At 33.5% G+C, this 9227-nt stretch overlaps 1 pseudogene; it reads right to left on the bottom strand.

Moving 5' to 3' along the window:
* Positions 1-5889: 5889 nt before the first annotated feature.
* LOC145264565 (U2 spliceosomal RNA) lies at positions 5890-6016 on the bottom strand (annotated as a pseudogene).
* Positions 6017-9227: the final 3211 nt, after the last annotated feature.

The following is a 9227-nucleotide window of genomic DNA, read 5'->3' as shown; positions in this document are numbered from 1 at the left end:
TTTTAACCTTACAGCACACATGTCTTGATAGCTTTGTCATTAACGTCAAAGGAAAAAGTTAATCAAAAACCAAACGTTTTGGTTGCGATTCCCGGTGGTGGTGCACGAATCATTTTTTAAACTTTAAAAATCATTACTATATACTGTGTCAATTATAATATAAAAATAAATACGAAATCTGCATTAATTAAAATATCATATTTAAGCGTATTTTACCAAGAGGGAATGCCGGGTGGCCTGCTAGTATAAAGTGAAAATGTGTGTGTGAGGACACCTCTCACCCCATATACTCAACGAAATTTTGATCTGCAGACTTGAAATTTGGTATATAGAATAGTCAGACACGTGAAAAACTTTTTAATCTGTTTTCACCCGGGAGAAAAAAGGGTGCTAAAGGGCCCAAATTGAAAAATTGATAGTTGGGGGTCATCGGAGTTTTATCTGTTTATCAAATGTTTCAGGAAGTTTGAAAAAACTATTTAAAGAACGCGAAAATCAGGTACAATGTTTATCGTATTTTACTCACTTTTTTTAGGTTTTGGTTTCGATCCACGCTCGAGGTTTTTTTTATTAACAAGAAGTAAACTATTAAGCAGAAAACATAATAATCGCATGCAAATTTCTCAGTTTATTTTCGTTTTTCACTTCATTTTTTTAAGGAATTTAACATTACGTTTAATACCGGGCAACGCCGGGTACATCTTCTAGTTTTTATTATTTGTAAGAAAGATATAGGTAATTTGTAAATAGATTTAATGGATGAATTAAATTTGAAGGACCCCAGTAAATAAGCAACATGAACAAGATGGTGGCAGGTCTACACCGATTGACGTTCGACACACTTGTTACATGTACACAAACAGTATTTTATGGACGGAGAAGGGTAAGTAATTAAATTATTACAGTAGCATTATCATTCTCTACTAAACGAGGAGGCTTCATGAGACAAGTTATTTAGGCATTTAATATGGTACTGCCTAATAGTAAGAACTCGTTCGTTCATCTGGGAGAAAACCATGCAGAAAACAAGTAGTGACATTGACTCTTTGTATAACCTTAGCACTTGTGAGTACAACCTACTTGTACCGTATTTTAACTTAATAAAGCAGTAGAGGTTATTGCTATTTTTCTTACCCTCTGGTACTGGCTGCAGACATCAAGAATGCACAAAATGTGTTCATGTATATTGCGCGAGTATGGAACAATAACTTTGACAAACTTGTTCTGGTAAGCTCATTAAAGTTAAGCAACACTGGCCTGGTCAGTACCATATGATGAATATTTGGGACTAACAAGGCGCTTTATGTAAATGGATGGTCAGGTCAGAACTTTTGCTTTCCAATGTGTCTAGTTTTGGCGTGCGCACAACTAAACAGCCATATGAAATTTTTATAGAATTTGCAATCGTTGTTGTTGTTGTTGTTGTTGATGATGATGATGATGATGATGATGAATGCGATTTACTTTATAAGTAAACAGGGTAGATCTTCCAACATTGTTGGTGCAGATGTATATGTACAGACATTCATATCAATTCCATGGAAAACTAGACGATATTCACATAAGGTCTTGAAATGATATACTTCTACTAGATATTCTATCACGTCTCAATTAACAGGCGGTGCAACATGAAGAAGAAAAACTATTATTTGGATTACTTGAATTAGTTGTTTTTTTTTTGTATCGTTCTTTTTTTGCGTGTTATTGTTGCAACGTCCTTTATAAAACATTTATCTGCTCTGAAATCTACGTGGTATTTCGAACGAAATTTATTTTAAGCAGATTTCAGATTTATTATTATAGAACCAATTATCTGTTGATTATTATATTGTACCCAATATATAGTGGCGATTTCAAAAGTTTAAAGTGTGATGTGGGTTACATCAGCTAGAATTGAAACCAAAATACTTAGCTCGCCAGCTGTATTCGCTACGATATGACTTAATGACAGACGAATATAAAAACTTTAAATATTAACGCAGTTTAACGTATAAATGTATATTTGCGTATGCTTTTTGATGCAAGTTAAGTTTACTTATGCTTGACATATTCAATTTTTTTAAATTTTGATTCCTATAGCAGCTATTTTTACCGGTTAAAACAAATTTCAAGTCTTTAGACCACAAATTGGCAAGGTGGTGTGTAGAGATCGCTCGGCGCACACATGCTCACCCACACAAACAGTTACATAGTCACTTATATATAGAGTGAGATATTGTATATTTAATTTTAGTTTTATCTGACCCTCGGAGAAATCCTTTTATTTTTATTAAAAAAAATGCGAAAACATTACTTTTGAAGATGACATATTTTTTACCATAATTATACACAAGATTACGTGGAACTATGCATCGACGATACTATTTTGTATTTCAAATGCATCTTATTTTGTTTTGAAAATGCAACCATTTATTTGGCATTTATACAACACAAACGTTTTCCGTAGTATACATTGTTTTGTATTTCTATGTACTACAGATCTACAACAAAAATATATTTCAGCATGTTGATGTTTTGGCCGCGCATGCCACTGTAAAGTAATACCTCTTTATAAAAAAAGAAATTGGAGTTGACAAACAACGTCGCACACATTGATCTTGTCGGTGCCATCTTCAGATAGTGAAGCGTTTTTATGTTAAACCATACATCAACATCATTAGAATAGATATGGTAGTGTGCTATTCCTATTTAAATATATCTATGCCGATGATCAATACACAGACTAGACGCTTCATCTCTGCTGTGTTAAATCCCTTAATCAGTCCGTGAGAATCACTATAAAATCTTTAATTTCTTCTTGGACAAAAACTAATTCAATTTCAAATTGAAAAAAATTAACGATTTATATGAAAATTTACAAAAAAAAAAAATAGTAATAATGGCGAAGGCTGAATGAGCCAACGTACAATCAGGGCTGTAAATCGGGTCTGAAAATAAGCGATCGATCTACTAGAACACTGTATGTGAGACTGAACCCCCTTTCAAATCATTAATTATTGATTTTTTTTTCAATTATATTATGATCTGGTAGTTTAATGTCGAATAATCCGCAGAAATAGTTTAAAAAAGATGAAAAGGAAATAAATGTAAGGAGATGCCAATTGTTCAGGTACACCTACATATTTAAAAAAAATATTTTCTTTACCCAAACTGTACGTGATTAAAACTAGAACTTGATTTAAGAGTAAGTACGTTTTGTATGTCCAAAATTCTTTATTTACGATTGTTTTGTTTGTATTTTTCATTGCAAGATGGAATTGTTTTCAAACAAACAAAGCAAATATGTTTTTCTAATGTAAAACTACTTTATACATATATATATATATATATATATATATATATATATATATATATATATATATATAAATATTTAGGTTTTTGACAACCCAACCCAGCGTAGTTTACTTCCTAAAAAGAAATCAAAATCTATTAATAGTTAATATGTTTACAACCGTCTTTAAAGATAATATGAAAGACGAATTAAAAAAATATTTAAAATTCAAATTTTTAGCGTGGAGATCTCTTCTCTATATAAATTTAAAGTAAAATTAGACCCCATTTTTTGACGACATAGCGAGACATGGAATTGTTAGCACTTTTTTTCAAGTTTGGTGGCGGAATGTTGGTAGAATGGGAAATGGGGTAGGGTTGGGGTCATAAGTTCCAAACATTTTAAAAATACGTAGAAACACTTCAAAACGTGTGTGTATGGAGGACTATTCAGGGTTTTTAAGATTTACTTTGAAAGGGTCTCACCGTTAAATATTACTTAATCAGTTAATTTTTTTCTGATATTTTTAAGGCTGTTAAAACACACAAACACACACACACACACACGCCAAAAGTAGAGTGGACCTATACAATGCACACACCATCATTGTATTATTTCGTTTCGTTTAATCGATTTTTTGCAACGGATTACAGTCCTCTCATGAAAAGAACTTTTCATTTAATCCAAGTGCAATGATGTTAAAACTTTTATTATCCAGCATATTCCGTATTGTGTTCACTGGTTGCCATGTTTGTTTCCGTACCCATGTGCCTTCAATTTTTGCTTGTATTTTTATACATTAATTCTTTATACTTAGTGTTCCATAGCTAGCTATAACATATATTGGCCCAACGGATCACGGGTAGTGTAGTATATCATAGTAATAAACTTATCTAGTTCGTCTTGAATATAAAGTAAGTAAGAATAAATAGAAGATACACCGTTACGTCAAATTCCGTGTTCACACGAATTTCCAGTTATCAAAGTTTTTTACAAACTCTGAAAGATGAGCCACTGTAAGTTATTCACTAATTAGCTTTTGCAAGATTATCTAATGGTTATACTGGTATGACACTTGTTGTTAATACTTATCCGTCTGTATTGCCACTAATAAATATCGTTGATCTATTGATATATTCTTGTTTCTAGTCAATTAGTGATATTTTATTATCAATAAATTAGTACTGATGCTGTATTCACATTTTATCGCCTCTGCAACGATCAGTGTTTCAGTTTACTCACACGTACTGTACTTGCAATAACCCTTATCCCTAAGTGGCTTCTGGGCCTTGATAAGTGGTGACCACCGTGTAAAAAAAGACTGTTTTATTTTAAACCAATTATGTAACGTGGCCCTTAAATATTCACCCGGACCCAATACGTTGTGTGCAGAGACAGTCGCAAAATAACAAAGGAAAGAAATGTGATTTAGTCTTTTTTCAATTTTGACAAAATATATATATTATTTGTTTTTTCCAAAGCACACCTGCCGCTAATTTTTTTGTTCCTCTTGTATGCCTTCTGATTAACAAAACTCATCTCGACATATCTTTTCCATTGATTGAGATTGTCATCTCAAAAATACAGACAATTACTGTATCTTTTCCAGTCTCTCATGTCTTTACAGGGTTACATGACTATCTCAGGCTGGAATGTGCTCCCCGATCGCTGTAGCCGCCACGTGATTCCAAATTACTTTGTATTTCATTTCTTTCTTCTTCCTCCGCTGTGACATCACCTAACGCGACGTCGATGTCATTTGCATACGTGAGATGCCGTTGTTGCTATATACGTGGAATTGGCTTCGTTACAATTAGTGTTTAGTCTACTTAAATTTTCCAGTAATTCGACCAGTTAGTGTTTGAGTAAAGTAAATTAGTGTTTGAGTATATATTGTCACTATCCAAAATAGTGTTATTGCTTTAAGCACATTTGTCTGTATTTTATTATTAGTGTTATTGAGTCGTATAAATCTCATGAATTTAATGATTTTTTCCACCGGATGAAGTAGTCTAATCCTCTGTAGTCATATCTTGTTACGGTTAGATCCATTAGTATTCATTTTTGGTTGCTTTATATTATTACATAACCATTTTCGGATTATTTTATGTCGAGTCCCGTAATTTTAGAAAATGTGTTTATGCTTCAAATAATTTATATTGATATTGTACTCAGCTTTGGACAAAATGCAATCAGATGTTGATCAAGTAGTGTAATTTTACTCAAATATGTTTTGGCTAAATAATGTTTTTTTTATTGTGCTCAAATGTTATTAGGAGTTAGTACAATCACGCTTAGTTCTGACAACAAGTGTTGGCGCTGTACTTACAAGCCCATGTCAGGTGACGAAATATTGTTGGCATTTTCGCATGTGCTCGTCCCTGGACTAATTAAACTTCATGGTATACTCATATCTTCTTGTTACAGAACTTCATAAGAACTTCTAATATTGGCTTACCACAAACAAGGCCGATAGCTATTAGTCGCGTGCTCTCGTGTAATGCATGAGTGCGTGAATGTAGGATTGACACGAAATTTTTAAAGATAAACTAAAATGACCGGAAAATGGTCTGAAATGACTAAAATAAATTAAAAGTAAATGAGACTGGCTGGTTATAAAGTGGTTGATCATTTTACATTAAATTATACAGAAAAGTGATCCCTCACTTTATACCACAATAAGTACAGCATGTTGTAAGAACATATACTACACTTTGATCTTGGCCAAAAGGCCAAGAAAAGGGTATTTATTTGCTCCTCCACCGAGCAAATTAGGCACAAGGCAGATTTTTAATGTGAGGAGTGAGGGGGAAATGGGGACCAACTCCCCGGGGAGTAGAGGAGCTGGATAGTGACAATTGGTATGAAGGGTTGCCCATACATTGACCAAGGTCTTATATGTGCAGTTGGTATTTATGATCTTAACTAAAAAGGCAAAGCAGAAAAGTGTTACGGACAGACCGACCGACAGACCGACAAACCGACTGACCGACGGAGTGACATAGAGTCGCTTGCACGCGACTAAAAACAATTTTTAAGTATAAAATACTGATTAAAATAGATACATACTATTAAAATAGTTTATACTTTATATATATATGTATGTGTGTGGTAGATAAGTTAATACCATACTTCAAGATTATACAATTTTATACGTGAAATATTTATATTTTAAAACTACACGATCTTTTGTCACCGAGTTTGTCTCGAAGACTATCGTAAAACACGTAAGTAAATGTTCATAACATTCTCAGCTGTTTTCTCTAATTTTAAAAGGTATTTTCTGTCGTAGGCATCAGGTTTCATATTATGACAGATCAGTCTGCCATCGGTATGTCTCTCCGCCGGCAGATGGTAATTGAGCAAAGACATCATATTTACTCGCAAAAAAACATTTAAAGAATAAATTATCTGATTTTTGGAAAGACTTTAAAACGCTTCTTTTTAAGCGACAGTCTGCACTGGATAGAAATAAAATTGATTTCGAATCTGATTTCATGTGCCTGGAAATAAATAATACTTTTCATTGTAAAAAAAAAAAAAAATGGTAAATCTCTTTATATTTTGTGTTAAAATATACTGCCCTGTTCGGTAACATTTCTAGTTTTCATCGTGTCTCTCTTCCTGTCTATATTTTATACCTTGCTCATTCCATTCTTTCTATCTCTTTTGTTTAGTCCCTCCCCCGTTTTAATTTTTTCTTTCCTTACACCCATTCCAACTTTGTTATCTCAAGTATTCTGCGCATCCTTTCACCATTTTTCTTTTTTGGATTTCCGCATTTCTCCTGTGTACCATTCTTAATTATTTCAAATTTCCCTTCCTTATTTTCTTCCTCTTTGACCTCCATCATTCCTCCTTGTGCCTTCCGTATGCCATTCGATACTTCGTTCCTTTCTTCTTTCGATCCTTTTCTACGTTCGAGTCTTCCTTCCAAAGTTCCTTTCACTCCCATTTCCCACGTTCAAACCCTTAACACAAGGTCAATCAGCTCCTATAACATATAATATTGCCAAGGTGTCGTTTCGACATCTTATAGTTTATTTCAATATTTGACATTAAAAGCAATCAGATATGCGTGATAAAATAACTCATATGGTTGCAATACATAGTTTATTAAAGAAAATTATTATCTATTGTACAACATTATACATCATTTTGGAATAGGCTATAAGTTTCTCTCCGCAATCATTTAGGACTTATTATTAGCGATAACTTTTATTCCACAGTCTATATATGTTACAGGAATCAAGTTTTATCCTTTGCACTTTTACTATAAGTATATTATTTGCATATTTGGAAAATATAATCGTAGTATTTTTTTACAAGGTGGTCACCACTTATCAAGGCTCGGAAGCGACTCAGGGATAAGGGTTATTATATGTACAGTACGTTAGTGTGGAGATTTAATAAAGTGTCTACTTAAGGGGGCGGTCCATCAGGAATTTGTTTACGTTGGACTTGAAGACATCCAGGTTGTAGTCAGGTGGAAAGCAGGCAGACGGAACAGAGTTTATACAGGCGTGCAGTTCTAAGAAAGAAGCTTTGTTCATGGAATCTACGTTTTGATTTAGGCATAGATAAGAGTGGGGACAATTTTTGACAGTGGATTTAGCTAGACAAGTGTCTTTCGTAAAAGATTGGCGAGGGGAGACCAGAGATTGGAGTTCAGACGAGCACCTGCCATGGAAATAAGGATAAAACAAAGATAGGCTTGCAACGTCTCTTCTGTGGGAGAGAGGTTAATAACATTTGCGACGTTTCTTAGGTAATGAAGGGGCTGTCAAATATAAGCGTTGTTAAGATTCTGAATAAGCTGCAAAATAAAATACTTCATAACTACTCGATCTTTATGACGCAATCTAATCATTTAGTACATTCTTACATACAACCGCTTTACCTGTTTTTCCCTTTTATTTCATTCATCAATTTCCCTCGTATTCTCTTACATCAACACATTGTCAGTTTTTGTTTCTTAAAACACTTGATTTAACGATTCGTCCAATTTTTTTCTTCTCCTCCAAATAATTTCTTTCGTCTCTGACACCCCTTATTTTATTTCCAGCCTTCATTTTAAACGTTTTCTTTCAACTAACTACCCTTATCCTCTCTTGCAACCTTTCCATCGTTTCTTCATTCTTTCTTCATTTTACTTTCCTTCCAATCTTATTTTACTTATGAGTTTCTTATATGGGCTATTCTTTCCCTCTTTCGTCCATTCTTTCCCACTATTCCATCCAGATTTTTAAGCTTCGTTTTTTTCCTAAGCCATTCATTTGTTCTTTCTGTTTTTCAATCATTCCAACCACTACCACCCGCCCACTTCCTTTATTTCACGCTCACTTCCTCTAATCGTACTAAACACGTAGTAAAAAAAAGGAAGCTAACACTTACCAACTTCAAATCCTATAAGATGTTTTGCATGTAAAACAATTATTTTTCAGAGAGAGAAAAAAAAACTGGTCATAATTGCAGATTTTATTGCCTGAATCAAATTGTATGTGTGGTCAAATATTTACAGAGAGCAGTAGATTAAAAAACAATGAACATATTGGAACAGATGTGGTTTGAAAGGTGTCTGTATTTATTACGGATTTGTGTAAAATTTCTTGTGAAGTTTAGGCCGTCATAAACTTCTGTCAGTAAGAATATGTGCATAGCAATATGTAAAGCTAAGTGTTCATATTTTGTTTTGTTGAGTCAGCGCAAGAGTGTACGCATGATATTGTATGCGCTTTGGTAGTGACAGTGGATAAGTGGTGAACGACATTGACTTAAAATCAAGTTTGAATTAAGTTAGTTCAAAAAACCACTTAGATCGAACCTACATCTGACTATTCGTCTAATTTTCTGCGGAGTAGGTAAATCAATTTGTTGCATACATAATTTTAGTATACAATGTTGTTTTTTTATCAAGGTGTTGATATGCGTGGAAGTGGGATCATAGTAATCTTTG

The sequence above is a fragment of the Euprymna scolopes genome, chromosome 3 (genome assembly GCF_053919585.1).
Source record: "Euprymna scolopes isolate OS-2025 chromosome 3, ASM5391958v1, whole genome shotgun sequence".
In the NCBI taxonomy this organism is placed as follows: domain Eukaryota; kingdom Metazoa; phylum Mollusca; class Cephalopoda; order Sepiida; family Sepiolidae; genus Euprymna; species Euprymna scolopes.
The sequence above is the reverse complement of the archived record's forward strand: the minus strand, read 5'-3'. Positions and strand labels throughout refer to the sequence as shown.